The following is a 15,447-nucleotide window of genomic DNA, read 5'->3' as shown; positions in this document are numbered from 1 at the left end:
TCCAGGATCTATAAAGAACTCCTCAAACTCAACACACACAAAACAGACAATCATATCAAAAACTGGGCAGAAGATATGAACAGGCACTTCTCCAATGAAGACATACAAATGGCTATCAGACACATGAAAAAAATGTTCATCATCACTAGCCATCAGGGAGATTCAAATTAAAATGACATTGAGATACCACCTTACACCAGTTAGAATGGTCAAAATTAGCAAGAAAGGAAACAACAGGTGTTGGAGGGGATGTGGAGAAAGGGGAACCCTCTTACACTGTTGGTGAGAATGCAAGTTGGTGCAGCCTCTTTGGAGAACAGTGTGGAGATTCCTCAAGAAATTAAAAATAGAGCTTCCCTATGACCCTGCAATTGCACTACTGGGTATTTACCCCAAAGATACAGATGTAGTGAAAACAAGGGCCATCTGTACCCCAATGTTTATAGCAGCAATGGCCATGGTCGCCAAACTGTGGAAAGAACCAAGATGCCCTTCAACGGACAAATGGATAAGGAAGATGTGGTCCATATACACTATGGAGTATTATGCTTCCATCAGAAAGGATGAATACCCAACTTTTGTAGCAATATGGACGGGACTGGAAGAGATTATGCTGAGTGAAATAAGTCAAGCAGAGAGTGTCAACTATCATATGGTTTCACTTATTTGCGGAGCATAACAAATAGCATGGAGGACAAGGGGAGATGGAGAGGAGAAGGGAGTTGAGGGAAATTGGAAGGGGAGGTGAACCATGAGAGACTATGGACTCTGAAAAACAATCTGAGCGTTTTGAAGGGGCGGGGGGTGGGAGGTTGGGGGAACCAGGTGGTTGGCATTGGAGAGGCCACGGATTGCATGGAGCACTGGGTGTGGTGCAAAAACAATGAATACTGTTAAGCTGAAAATAAATTAAAAATAAATATAAAAAAGTACTGACCTACATCCAGTGTCATCTATCTAACAAGTTAGTGAACCTTCAGATAATTCCAGCCTTCATCCTTTAAACCTCTCCAGGCTAATACCAAGTACAACAGAGATGAGCAATTCTCACCAAGCCCTGACCAAATCATGGATTCATGAGCAAATGAATATTGTTGTTGCTGTTGTTTTTAAGCCACTATGTTTGGGAACTGCCTATTATATTGCAACAGAGAAATGGAACATCATCTAAATGATATATGGATTAGTCACCAAAATCTGACAGAAATATCACTTTCATTGCAGGTTAGCAATAAACCCACCATCACCACAACAACAAATGTTTCTCCAGAAATGTACAGGTTACAAAGTGGTTTATTAAACATTATCTCACTTGATGTCTATAACAACTCTAAAAGTCAGATATGTTCACTAGCCCATTTTATAGAATAGACAATCAAGATTCAGAGCAATTAGCTAATTTGTATGAAGTAACTAACAAGTGATGGAGTCAAATTTGGACCCTACATATTGATCTTTAGCCTATGTGACAATACATAGGATTTCCTTAGGTTTTATTTCTTCCTTAGGACTGGTTGGTGTCATATCTGGTGGTTACTTCTATGAGACATCCTTAAATTTTGTTCCCAAAACACTTATTGACACTTTGGAATTTGTTTTACATACAGGAAATGAATATTTTCCAACAGTAAATAATCGTATAAAAGAGGAAGCTAGGAATATGTGACACTATATGAAGGCCAAAGTTAGAAAAAATGACAATGGTGCAACACCAACAGCAAATATCATCCTTGATGAATCATTCAAGAACTAGCAATAATAGTACAATTTTATGGTTGAAATGTCTGTCAGGCATGAGTAGATTTTCTTGGAGAAGATTTTAGGTCAAAGGATGAGATGCTAAGGATGCCTGGGTGGCTCAGTTGGTTAAGCATCTGGCTTCAGCTCAGGTCATGATCCCAGGGTCCTGGGATTGAGTCCTGCATTGGGTTCCCTGCTTAGCGGGGAGTCTGCTTCCCCCTCTGCCTGCTTCTCCTTCTACCTGCCACACCCCCTGCTTGTGTTCTGTCTCCCTGACAAATGGATAAATAAAATCTTTTAAAAAATATGAGATTCTAGAAAAAGGTGTGTTTGTTTTGTTTTGTTTTGTTTTGTTTGTTTGTTTGTTTAACAATGGGAATAGTGTGGAATTAACCATTCTGAACTCAACAATGGAAAATAAATGGACATATATGGAAACAAACTGTTATTATAAGGTTAGGGTAGTAAATAAAATAATGATTTGAGAAACAATAGGCAGTGGGAAAGACATAGAAAGAAAAGATCAGAAGTTTTTCTAAAAATCTATTAGTATAGTGAACACATACATAGCAGCTTGATATTTTTGAATTATGAAATACTGTTTGTCTTCTTTGCCTCTCCCTCCTCCCACCAGTTTTTCAAACATGGGCCAATTTTTACCCAATTTAAAAAATAACAGTTAATAAAAATAGATAAGGGTTTTTTAACACAAACTATGGACCAGGCACTTCCCTGAGGACTTAACAGGCATTATTTTATTTATTTAACTCACATAATAACCCTCTGACAGAAGTAGATCTATTGTCTTCCTTTTATAGCTAAAAAAACTGGGGCCCAAAAAGGTTAGAATGTTGCACAAGGTCAAACACATTGGTACTTGGTGGAGGTGGTATTGAAACCCAATAGTCTGTCTCTAAAAGTTATCCTCTTAATCTTTATACTGCATTAGTATAAAGTATGCATCCTTGTGTTAGTATCATTAGAGGGCATTATGAAAGAAAAAGATTCTTTAATTTTCCTTTCTAGATGACATTTTATGCAAATAATATCAGAAATTATTTAGATCCATTTTCAATGTAAGCTCAGATTAATTCCATGCCATTTTCTCTGTACTTTGCCTATCATATAATCTCAGACTCTTGGTGCTTGAAAAAAATACAATTTTATGATTATAAGTACATGATAGCTATAATCAAGAGTATTAATTTACAGTATTTTTCATTGTGCAATTAGCAATCTTTTTACTTGTGAAAAGTTTTTTTTTTAATGTCTCTACTGTTTGGATACATAAATATGTAAATGACAAGCAAGAGGCAAACCCAGAAATATAGGTCCACATATTTCCTTTGGATAAATGTTATATTTTGTCCACTGAAAGCTACATGACTTTGTGCTGTCAGTACAATACAAAGAGTTATTCTTCTTTTGTATTTTTCTCAATGTGTTATCAAGAATAAGAATGTTTATAAAGCAAAGATTTACAGAGCTCATAGTCATCCATATTTCAGCTTGTATGTCAACTAGACATATTGTTATCACTCTAGTGTTTATATAGTTGATAGCTGTAGTCAGATAATAATGGAAAAGTAATAGTGCTGGCAGGTATAAGATCAAGGCAGCAAGACATATCTCTCTAAAGGGTAAGAATTGCCCCTGTGGAGAATTTAAAATATTAGACCAAACACAAAGTTTTATTAGTTTGCCAACCCAGCCAACACCATATAGCAGAGTGGCTTCACAGAAACAACCCAGACAATGGTCTCATATTTTGAACGTCCTAAAAACCACACCCCACCTCCACTGTTATGGGGCTAACTAGGATGATTTAAGGCAAAAAGGACAGTCCCCTTACACTTTGTGGCATACTACTGCCACTTGGCTCTACCTCAACAATTATCATGAATAGGTGAGGGAGTACAGTGTGACACAGTTATACTTCTGAACTTGAGAAACAGGCTTCTTGCACATTATGGTGATACAGGGAAGGGACAAGAGTGAGGAAGGCAGGCACAGTTGACTTCTGAGTTTTCTCTCCACTACCTTATATTGACTATAAAAAGTTCCTTTGCCAAGGAATAATAAAGATCACCTTGAAAAGAATGGAGTTAGGGATCCTGAGGGGCTCAGTAAGGTATGCATTTGCCATCAGCTCAGGTCATGATGCCAGGATCCTGGGATCAAGTCTCACATCAGGCTCCTTGTCCAGTGGGGAACCTGCTTCTCCCTATGCCTGTTCTGCCTGTTTCTCCCCCTGCTTGTGCTCTGTCACTCTACTTCTTTCTGACAAATAAATAAAATCTTAGAAGAAGAAGAAGAAGAAGAAGAAGAAGAAGAAGAAGAAGAAGAAGAAGAAGAAGAAAAGAATGGCATTCAAGCTCCACTCCTAGATATTCAGCAGTCTCTTGGTTAACTGTGCTGAGATTTTTCTGGTTGTTCTTAGTACGTCCAATATTTTTTTCCTCCATTAAAACATAGAAAAGGTGTATCTTTTCTTCTTTCCAAGCCCATACAATTAAGAATTTCACTCCTCTCTGACAGGATAGATTAGAATTCAGCAAGCAAATGACTGCTTATTCTTTGCCAAAGATAATAATACCACAGAAGAAAGCAAGATGGCAGAGGAGTAGGGTACTCCATTTCAACTGGTCCACTGAATTTAGCTGGATACATAACAAACTATTTTGAACACACATGAAATCATCCTAAAATATAAGAATATATATCTAGATCTCTACAAGCAGAAAGGTGACCCCTTTTTACAATGTAGGATGTGTGAAGTCAGGAATCTGTAGAGAGACAGAAAGTTAAACAGAAGGGGGAGGGAGCCTCCATAAGCTGGCTACTGGAAAGTGCTATAACATCAGAATACAAAATCAGAACCCTTAGAAATCTACTCTAGTAAGAGACACCCTTCTCTCAAAAGGGTTCTGGAAAAGAAAAGGCAGAATTCTAGGGAGGGCACATTGGTCTCGAGATATGAGGAACCACAGAGCAAAAGGGGGTGCCTGAGGTAGTAGAGTGCCCAAGCAGTAGAGCCAGGAAGCAAGTTATGGTCAACAAGTCCAAGAAGCTTCTCTCAGTTCACATCATAATAAACTGTGATCTGGACCAGTTCGTAATAGCCCTTCGCTTGAGCACCCTGAAAAAAATCTGGAACCTGCACCTGAACCGGGCAAAAACTCACAGGATGATAGCAGCCTGGAAAGGATATTAGAGCTGCAGGCAGACATGATACAGGAGTTTTGGGTATACATGCGAGCCCACACCCATTCACAGTTTTAAAATCACAAAAGGCAGTGGCACTCCCAGGTCCCTGAGACTGCCCCTGAGAGAGTTGTTGTGGGCGTGCCTCATGAGAGGCTGCAGTTTTCAGTGGTGCATAAAGAAATGGGGACGGTTTGTCCCAGAGGGTTTATTAAAGAGAGCAGACTGCAATTTTTTCTGCTCTGGGCCAAAGGTTTGGGTGTGGACATTTTTGCCCTAATCCTCTAAAGAGGCTTGGAAAGCCCCTGAGGAAAATAAGCCACACAGAGGACTGGGCACCTCCACCTAGGCAGGGTTACCTGAGAAAGAGCATGGCAAGCCCCCTCCCACAGAGGACAGGCTGGATCTCATAAGACTGTAAAACCCAATGCCAGAGGGGTGCCTGGCTAGCTCAGTTGGTTAAGTGTCTGCCTTTGCTTCAGGTTATGATCCCAGGGTCCTGGGATCGAGCCCCATATCAGGCTTCTTGCTCAGAAGGGAGCCTGCTTCTCCCTCCCTTTCTGCCTACTACTCTGCATTCTTGTGCTCTCTATCTCTCTATCAAATAAGTCTTAAAACAAGCAACCAATGCCAGAGAATTTAGTATACTGAGTTCCAGGTTTGGCTTCACAACTTATTTATTTTTCAGATACAATTCTCCTTTTTTTTTTCTTTTTCATATGCTTTTCCTCTTTTTTTTTTCTTATTACCTATTCCTCATTTCAACTAGATGTGTACTATATCAACTAATATTTCATAGACACTTTTAAATGTATACTTTTTCACACCCGTATTTTTATCAATGTATGGTTTATTTTAGTCCTTTTACCACTCTGTGCAATTTTACCTTCATATATATACAAGTTTTATTTTCCTTGTAATTTTTGGACATAGTGGTCTCTAAAACAGATGCCAAAATGCACCCAGGCACAACTAGACACCCTGCTTTTCCACACTGAGAAATTATAGCTCCCTTTCCCTTCCCTCTTTTTTAAAAATTTTTAATTTTTAAAATTTTATTCTTGTGTTTCAATTTGGCTTTGTTTTTCTGTGGCATCTTCTGACCACTCTGGAATTTGCTATGGTGCATCTTGCTTGGGTCATGGTTGATATTTTGGACTCTAGTCATTCACTCAACCATCCCTTGACAGGATGACTAGGAGGAAGAAATCTCAACAAAGAAAGGAAAGAGAGACAACATCTTCTGCAACAGAACTAATGTATATGGATAGAAGTAAGATTTCAGAGGCAGAATTCAGGATAGCAATCGTAAAGTCAATAGCTAGGCTTGAAAAAAGCATTAGTGACAATATAGAATCTCTAAGAACAGAAATGAGATACAATCAGGCCAAACTAAAAAAAAAAAAAATGCGATGAATGAGTTGCAGTCTAAACTGGATACTCTAGCAGCCAGGGTAAATGAAGCAGAAGAGAGAATCAGTGATCTATAAGATAAGCTAATCAAAGGAAGGCAGTTGAGGACAACAGAGATAGACTGCTAGTAATACATGGCAAAAGGATTAGGGGAGATTAATGATGCCATGAAATGTTCCAATGTCAGAATTATTGGGATCCTTGAGGGGGCTGGAGAGAGAAAGAGTGCTAGAAGATATAGTTGAGCAAATCATACCTGAGAACTTTCTTAATCTGGGGAAGGAAACAAGCATTCATGTCCACGAGGCAGAGAAGATCCCTTGCAAAATCAATAAAAATAGATCAACACCCCAATATATAATAGTGAAGCTAGCAAATCTTACAGCCAAAGAAACTATCTTCAGAGTGTCCAGGGAGAGGTGGTTCCTTATGTATGGAGGAAGGAAGATTAGAATAATGTCAGACCTGTCCAGAGAAACCTGGCAAGCCAGAAAGGACTGGCAGGACATATTCAGGGTACTAAATGAAAACAATATGCAGCCAAGAATACTTTATCCAGCAATAATGTCATTCAGAACAGATGGAGAGATAACTTTCAGGACAGGCATAAACTAAAAGAATATGTGACCACCAAGCCAGCGCTGCAAGAAATATTAAGGGGGATTCTGTAAGTGAAGAGACACCCCAAAGGTCACATAGACCAGAAAGAAACAAGGAAAATCTACAGAAACAGGGACTTTACAGGCAATAAAATGGCACTAAATTTGTATCTTTCAATAGTTACTCTGAATGTAGATGGACTGAAGGCTCCCATAAAAGACACAGAGTTTCAGATTGGATAAAACACAGGATCCATCCATATGCAGTCTGCAAGAGACTCATTTTGAACTTAAAGACACCTCCGGACTGAAAGTGAGGGGATGAAGAACGATTTACTATGCCAATGGACCTCTAAAGAAAGTTGGGGTAGCAATCCGCATATTAGGCAAATTAGACTTTAAAACAAAGTCTATAATAAGAGATGTAGAGAGACACTATATCATACTTAAAGGGTCTATTCAACAAAAAAGATCTAACAATTGTAAATATCTATGTCCCCAACATGGGAGAAGCCAATTATATAAACCAATTAACAAGCAAAATAAAGAAACATATTGATAATAATATAGGAATAGTAGGAGACTTCAATACTCCACTCACAGCAATGGACAGATCATCTAAGTAGAAGATGAACAAAGAAACTAGAGTTTTGGCAAACCATAAGAGACTCTTAATCTCATGAAACAAACTGAGGTTTGCTGGGGTTGGGGGTAGGAATAGGGTGGCTGGGTTATGGATATTGGGGAGGGTATGTGTTGTGGTGTGTGCTGTGAAATGCATAAGCCTGATGATTCACAGAACTGTACCCTTGGGACAAATAACACATCATATGTTAATTTTTAAAAAAAGAAAGAAACAAGAGCTTTGAATGACACATTGGATCAAATGGACTTCATATATATATATATATATATATATATATACTTCATATATATATATATATATATATATATATATATAGCATTCCATCTTAAAACAACAGAATATTCATTTTTCCCCAGTGCATATGGAAATTTCTCCAGAATAGACCACACACTGGGTCACAAATCAGGTCTCAACTGATACCAAAAGATTGAGATTATTCCCTGCATATTCTCAGCCTACAATGCTTTTTTTTAAAGATTTTATTTATTTATTTATTTGACAGACAGAGATCACAATTAGGCAGAGAGGCAGGCAGGCTCCCTGTTGAGCAGAGAGCCTGATGTGGGGCTCGATCCCAGGACCCTGGGATCATGACCTGAGCCGAAGGCAGAGGCTTTAACCCACTGAGCCACCCAGGTTCCCCTCAGCCCACAATGCTTTGAAACTGTAACTCAACCACAAGAAGAAGCTTAGAAGGAACTCAAACAATTTGAAATTAAAGAGCACCCTGCTAGAGAATGATTGTGTCAACCAGGAAATTAAAGTAGAAATTAAACAATTCATTGAAACTAAAGAGAATGAAAACACATTGGTTCAAAACCTATGGGATACTGCAAAGGTGGTCCTGAGAGGGAAATACATAGCCATCCAAGACTCTCTCAAAAAATTAGAAAAGTCCAAAATGCACAAGCTAACCTTTTACCTAAAGGTCCTGGAGAAAGAACAACAAATAAAGCCTAAACAAAGCAGGAGAAGAGAAATAATAAAGATTAGAGCAGAAACTAATGAAATAGAAACCTGAAAAAAGTAGAACAGATCAACAAAACTAGAAGCTTGGTCTTTGAAAGAATTAATAAGATTGATAAGCCTCTAGCCAGACTTATCCAAAAGAAAAAAGAAAGGACCCAAATTAATAAAGTCATGAAAGATTGAGGTGAGATCACCAACAACAGTAAGGAAATGCAAGCAATTTTAAAAACCTGTTATGGGCAACTATATGCCAACAAATTGGGCAACTTGGAAGATATGGATGCATTCCTAGAAACACATAAACTTCCAAAACTGAAACAGGAAGAAAAGAAAACCTGAACAGATCTATAACCACAATGAAATTGAAGGAATAATCACAATTCTCCCATTAAACAAGAGTCCAGGGTCAGATGTCTTCCCAAGGGAATTCTACCAAACATTAAGGAAGTACAAATACCTATTCCACTGAAGATGTTTCTAAAAATAGCAATGGAAGGTAAACTTCCACACTCTTACTATGAGGCCAGCATTACCTTGATCCCAAAACCAGACAAAGATCTCACTGAAAAAGAAAATTACAGACCAATATCCCGATTGGAACACTGATTCCAAAATCTTCACTAAGAAATTGGCCAATAAAATTCAACAGTACATTAAAAGGATTATTCATCATAAGAAGTGGGATTTATTCCTGGACTGCAAGGATGGTTCAACATTCACAAATCAATCAACATGATGCATAACATTAATGACACAAAAGAGAAGAATGACATGATCCTCTCAATATATCCTGAAAAAGCAATTGACAAAATACAGCATGCTTTTTTTTTTAAAGATTTTATTTATCCATCTGACAAGGAGAGATCACAAGTAGACGGAGAAGCAGGCAGAGAGAGAGAGAGAGAGGCAGGCTCCCCGCTGAGCAGAGAGCCCCATGAGGGGCTCGATCCCAGCACCCTGAGATCAAGACCTGAGCTGAAGGCAGAGGCCTAACCACTGAGCCACCCAGGCGCCCCACAGCATGCTTTTTTGATTAAAACTCTTCACAGTGTAGGGAAAGAAGGAACATAGCTCAATATCACAAAAGCTTCTTACAAAAAGCCCACAGAGAATATTATTCTCAATGCAGAAAAACTGAGAGATTGTCCCCTAATGTCAGGAACACAACAGGGATATCCATTCTTACCACTTTGGTCAACGTGGTACTAGAAGTCCTAGCCTCAGCAATAAGACAACGAAAATAAATAAAAGCCATTCAAATGGTCAAAGAAGAATTTGAGCTTCCTCTCTTCACAGATTCCATGATAACTTGTGTGGAGAAACCCAAAATTCTCTACTCCCAAATTCCTCATACTGGAATTCAGCAAAGTGTTGGATATAAAATCAATGCACAGAAATCAGTTGCATTTCTATACACTAACAATGAGACAGAAGAAAAATATAATAAGGAATTGATCCCATTTATAATTGCACCGAAAACCATAAAATACCTAGGAATAAGCCTGACCAAAGAAATAAAAGACCTATACCCTAGAAACTACAGAACACTTATGAAAGAAATTGAGGAAGACAGAACAAGATGGAAAAACATCCCATGCTCATGGATTGGAAGAATAAACATTGTTAAAATGTCTATGCTGCCCAGAGCAATTTTTACTTTCAATGCAATAAATACCATTTATCAAAATACCATTGACATTTTTCACAAACCTGGAATAAACAATCCTAAAATTTGTATGGAACCAGAAAAGACCCAGAATCACCAGAGGAATGTTGAAAAAGAAAAGAAAACTGGGGCCATCACAGTGCCTTACTTCAAGCTATGTTACAAAGCTGTGATCATCAAGACAGCAAAAACAGATACATAGATCTGTGGAACAGAATAGAGACTCCAGAAATGGACCCTCAACTCTATAGTCAATTAATCATTGACAAAACAGGAAAAAATATCCAATGGAAAACAAAACAAACAAACAAAGCAAACAAACAAACAAGCAAACAAACAAACAAAAACAGTCCTTTCAATAAATGGTGCTGGGATAGACAGCCACATGAAAAAGAATGAAACTGGACCATTCTTTTATACCATACACAAAAAATACTCCAAATGGATGAAAGACCTAAATGTGAGACAGGAATCCATAAAAATCCTAGATGAGAACACAGGCAGTAACTTCTTCAACCTTGGCCACAGCAACTTTTTTCAAGACACATCTGTAAAGGCAAGGAAACAAAAGCAAAAATGAACTCTTGGGACTTCACTGGGATAAAAATCTTCTGCACAGCAAAGGAAACAGTCAAGAAAAATAAAAGGCAACCTACAGAATTGGAGAAGATATTTGCAAATGTCATTACAGATAAAGGGCTGATATCCAAAATCTACAAAGAACGTCTGAAAATCAACACCCAAAAAATAATAATAATAATAATCCAGTCAAAAAAATGGACAGAAGACATGAACAGACATTTCTCCAAAGAAGACATACAAATTTCTAACAGACACATGAAAAAATGTTCAACATCACTTGCCATCAGGGAAATACAAATCAAAACTGCAATAAGATACCACCTTACACCCATTAGAATGGCGAAAATTAATAAGACAGGAAACAAGTTTTGGTGAGGATATGGAGAAAGGGGAACCTTCTTACATTGTTGGTGGGAACACAGCTGGTATAGTCACTCTGGAAAACCATATGGAAATTCCTTAAGATGTTAAAAATATAGCTACCACATGAATCAGCAATTAAACTAGTAGGTGTTTACCCCAATTATATAGATGCAAATAAAAAAAAGATAACGAAGATGTGGTATGTATATGTGTGTATGTATATGTATATACACACACACACACACACACACACACACACACAGTGGAATATTACTCAGCTATCCAAAAGGATGAACACCTACCATTTGCATCAACATGGATGGAAGGAGAGGGGATTATGCTAAGTGAAATAAGTCAGGCAGAGATGGATAATTATCATATGGTTTCTCTCATATGTGGAATATAAGAAATAGCACAGAGAACCATAAGGAGGAAAGGGTTGGAAGGGAGGGAAAGATGGTAAGGAAGGGAGGGAAGGTTGGGAAGGAGGGAAAACTGAATGGGAAGAAATCAGAGAGGGATATGAATAAACCACGAGAGACTCTGAATGCCAGGAAACAAATTCAGGGTTACAGAAGGCAGGGGTTTGGGAGTATGGAGTAACCATATGATAGGTATTAGGGAGGGCATGTGCTGTGGTGAGCACTGGGTGTTATATGCAACTAATGAATTGCTGAACACTACATTAGAAACTAATGATGTAGTATACGTTGGCTATCTGAACATAGTAAAAAAAATATAATATAAGAAAATAATAAGATAAAATGAAACAAAGAAGATTGCAATAGCAAAAAGAAAGCTTCCTGTAGCATCATAAAGATAATGTAGTTTAGGAAAAGGAGTATAAACAGCAATCACCTGTAATAGAATAAAATTATTAATATGCATCTTAGCATTATTACTGTTAGATTATATGCATGTCACTTATTTTCTATGTTTATTAATAGAAACTAAATATTAATCCCCAAAGCATGATTTTTTCCATAGACTCTTCTCTAGCTACAAATAATAAATGCTATAGCATATGTATAGCTCTTTTTCTACTGTATTTTCAATCTCCTTTACAATACCGTCAAAGTCATTATATTTAAAAAATGATCAGTAACGTGGCAGGATACAAAGTTAATGTACAGAAATCAGTGGCTTTCTTATACACTAACAATGAAAATACAGAAAGGGAAATTAGAGAATCGATTCCATTTACTATAGCACCAAGAACCATAAGATACCTGGGAATAAACCTAACCAAAGAGGTAAAGGATCTGTACTCGATGAACTACAGAGCACTCATGAAAGAAACTGAAGAAGACACAAAAAGATGGAAGACCATTCCATGCTCTTGGATCGGAAGAATAAATATTGTTAAAATGTCTATACTGCCTAGAGCAATCTATACTTTTAATGCCATTCCTATCAAAATCCCACCAGTATTTTTCAAAGAGCTGCAGCAAAGAATCCTAAAATTTGTATGGAATCAGAAGAGACCCCGAATCGCTAAGGAAATGTTGAAAAACAAAAATAAAACTGGGGCATCACATTACCTGATTTCAAGCTTTACTACAAAGCTGTGATCACCAAGACAGCATGGTATTGGCATAAAAACAGACACATAGACCAGTGGAACAGAGTAGAGAGCCCAGATATGGACCCTCAACTCTATGGTCAAATAATCTTTGACAAAACAGGAAAAAATATACAGTGGAAAAAAGACAGTCTCTTCAATAAATGGTGCTGGGAAAACTGGACAACTAGTGTAGAAGAATGAAACTCGACCATTCTCTTACACCGTACACAAAAACAAACTCAAAATGGATAAAAGACCTCAACGTGAGACAAGAATCCATCAGAATCCTAGAGGAGAACATAGGCAGTAACCTCTTTGATATCAGGCACAGCAACTTCTTTCAAGATATGTCTCCAAAGGCAAAGGAAACAAAAGCGAAAATGAACTTCTGGGATTTCATCAAAATCAAAAGCTTCTGCACAGCAAAGGAAAACGGTCAACAAAACAAAGAGGCAACCCACGGAATGGGAGAAGATATTTGCAAATGACAGTACAGACAAAAGGCTGATATCCAGGATCTATAAAGAACTCCTCAAACTCAACACACACAAAACAGATAATCATGTCAAAAACTGGGCAGAAGATATGAACAGACACTTCTCCAGTGAAGACATACAAATGGCTATCAGACACATGAAAAAAATGTTCATCATCACTAGCCATCAGGGAGATTGAAATTAAAGCCACATTGAGATATCACCTTACTCTAGTTAGAATGGCCAAAATTAGCAAGACAGGAAACAACATGTGTTGGAGGGGATGTGGAGAAAGGGGAACCCTCTTACACTGTTGGTGGGAACGCAAGTTGGTGCAGCCACTTTGGAGAACAGTGTGGAGATTCCTCAAGAAATTAAAAATAGAGCTTCCCTATGACCCTGCAATGGCACTACTGGGTATTTACCCCAAAGATACAGATGTAGTGAAAAGAAGGGCCATCTGTACCCAGTGTTTATAGCAGCAATGGCCACGGTCGCCAAACTGTGGAAAGAACCAAGATGCCCTTCAACGGACAAATGGATAAGGAAGATGTGGTCCATATACACTATGGAGTATTATGCCTCCATCAGAAAGGATGAATACCCAACTTTTGTAGCAACATGGACGAGACTGGAAGAGATTATGCTGAGTGAAATAAGTCAAGTAGAGAGAGTCAATTATCATATGGTTTCACTTATTTGTGGAGCATAACAAATAGCATGGAGGACAAGGGGAGTTAGAGAGGAGAAGGGAGTTTGGGGAAATTGGAAGGGGAGGTGAACCATGAGAGACTATGGACTCTGAAAAACAATCTGAGGGTTTTGAAGGGGCGCGGGGTGGGAGGTTGGGGGAACCAGGTGGTGGGTATTAGAGAGGCCACGGATTGCATGGAGCATTGGGTTTGGTGCAAAAACAAGGAATACTGTTATGCTGAAAATAAAATTAAATAAATAAATAAATAAATAAATAAAATGTTTTTCCTTTTAATAAAGTAAACTCTATGCTATATTTTTTCTTTTAGTCCCAACCAAGATCCAGCCTTTTATAATTCTCAAATATTATCTGTATCACTGCATCTGGTGGTTACATTCTATTAATTCCTTTCTTTTTTCACTTTATATTTCTGAGCTACCAAATCAACTCAAATTATTAGAGATGGAAAACTTAAGCATTGCAGGCACGAGTGACATCAAGGTTACCATAGAAATTAAAATATAGCAACAATAATATTAGTTTTGTTTCTTTATCATCTCTGCTGCATTGCTGATGTTCAAATCTTCCACCCTCGGGTAAAAACTCAGAACCTTCCTGTCTTTACATAACTTATACCATCACAAACACATTTTCAGAATTTAGAAATGAGCATGGAGAAAGCAAGGAAGCAAGCAAGCAAGAGGGTTATTTATATCTACTCTGTCAACTTACAAAATTACCAAATATATTTCAAAGCCATTAATGAAGATAAGATAAATAAAACATACACTTGAAACTCAGATAAATAAGACCTACATTACATGGTATACATTAAAAAAACCAAATAATATATCATAAACTAAATGATAAATTATGAAATTCTTAGGTGTGAAATCTTCCTTTTACAAAGTAGTTTAAGATTATTTTATGCCTTTTTAACTAGTGCCTAAACATAAGACTATCTTTAAAATATTTCCAAGTCGAAAACAAGAAAGAACTTACTCTTTGCAGTTTTTCTCCTGCTATTTGAATTCTTATGCTGAGCCACTTGCTTTTAGACTGAAAAGCTAGGTATTTTCTTGGGATGCCTGGTGGCTCAGTCAGTTTAGCACCTGTTTTTGGCTCAGGTCATGATTCCAAAGTCCCAGGCCCTGGGATGGAACCCTGGATTGGGCTCCCTGCTCAGTGTGGAGTCTGCTTCTCCTTTTACCCCTCACCCTACTTTTGTGGTCCCTCTCATTTTCTATCAAATAAATAAGTAAAATCTTAGAAAAAAAGGGATAGGTATTTTCTGACAGTTACATTTCTGAAATAATAATTATGGTCAGAAACCAATTACTCAACATAATTGGGCCTGTTAATAGGTAACTGACAATTGACCTTGATATAACCACATATACACTTTTCATCCTATTTTTTAAAATGCAAAATAATATAATTTTTTCAATTTTAGAAATTTAATTTATATTCTTTCTTTCTCTCCTTTCCCATCTCCCTTGCCCTCTCCTCCATATCACCTTCACTTTCTCTC

Source organism: Lontra canadensis, unplaced genomic scaffold (assembly GCF_010015895.1).
Source record: "Lontra canadensis isolate GAN:19392208 unplaced genomic scaffold, GSC_riverotter_1.0 scaffold77, whole genome shotgun sequence".
In the NCBI taxonomy this organism is placed as follows: domain Eukaryota; kingdom Metazoa; phylum Chordata; class Mammalia; order Carnivora; family Mustelidae; genus Lontra; species Lontra canadensis.
The sequence above is the reverse complement of the archived record's forward strand: the minus strand, read 5'-3'. Positions refer to the sequence as shown.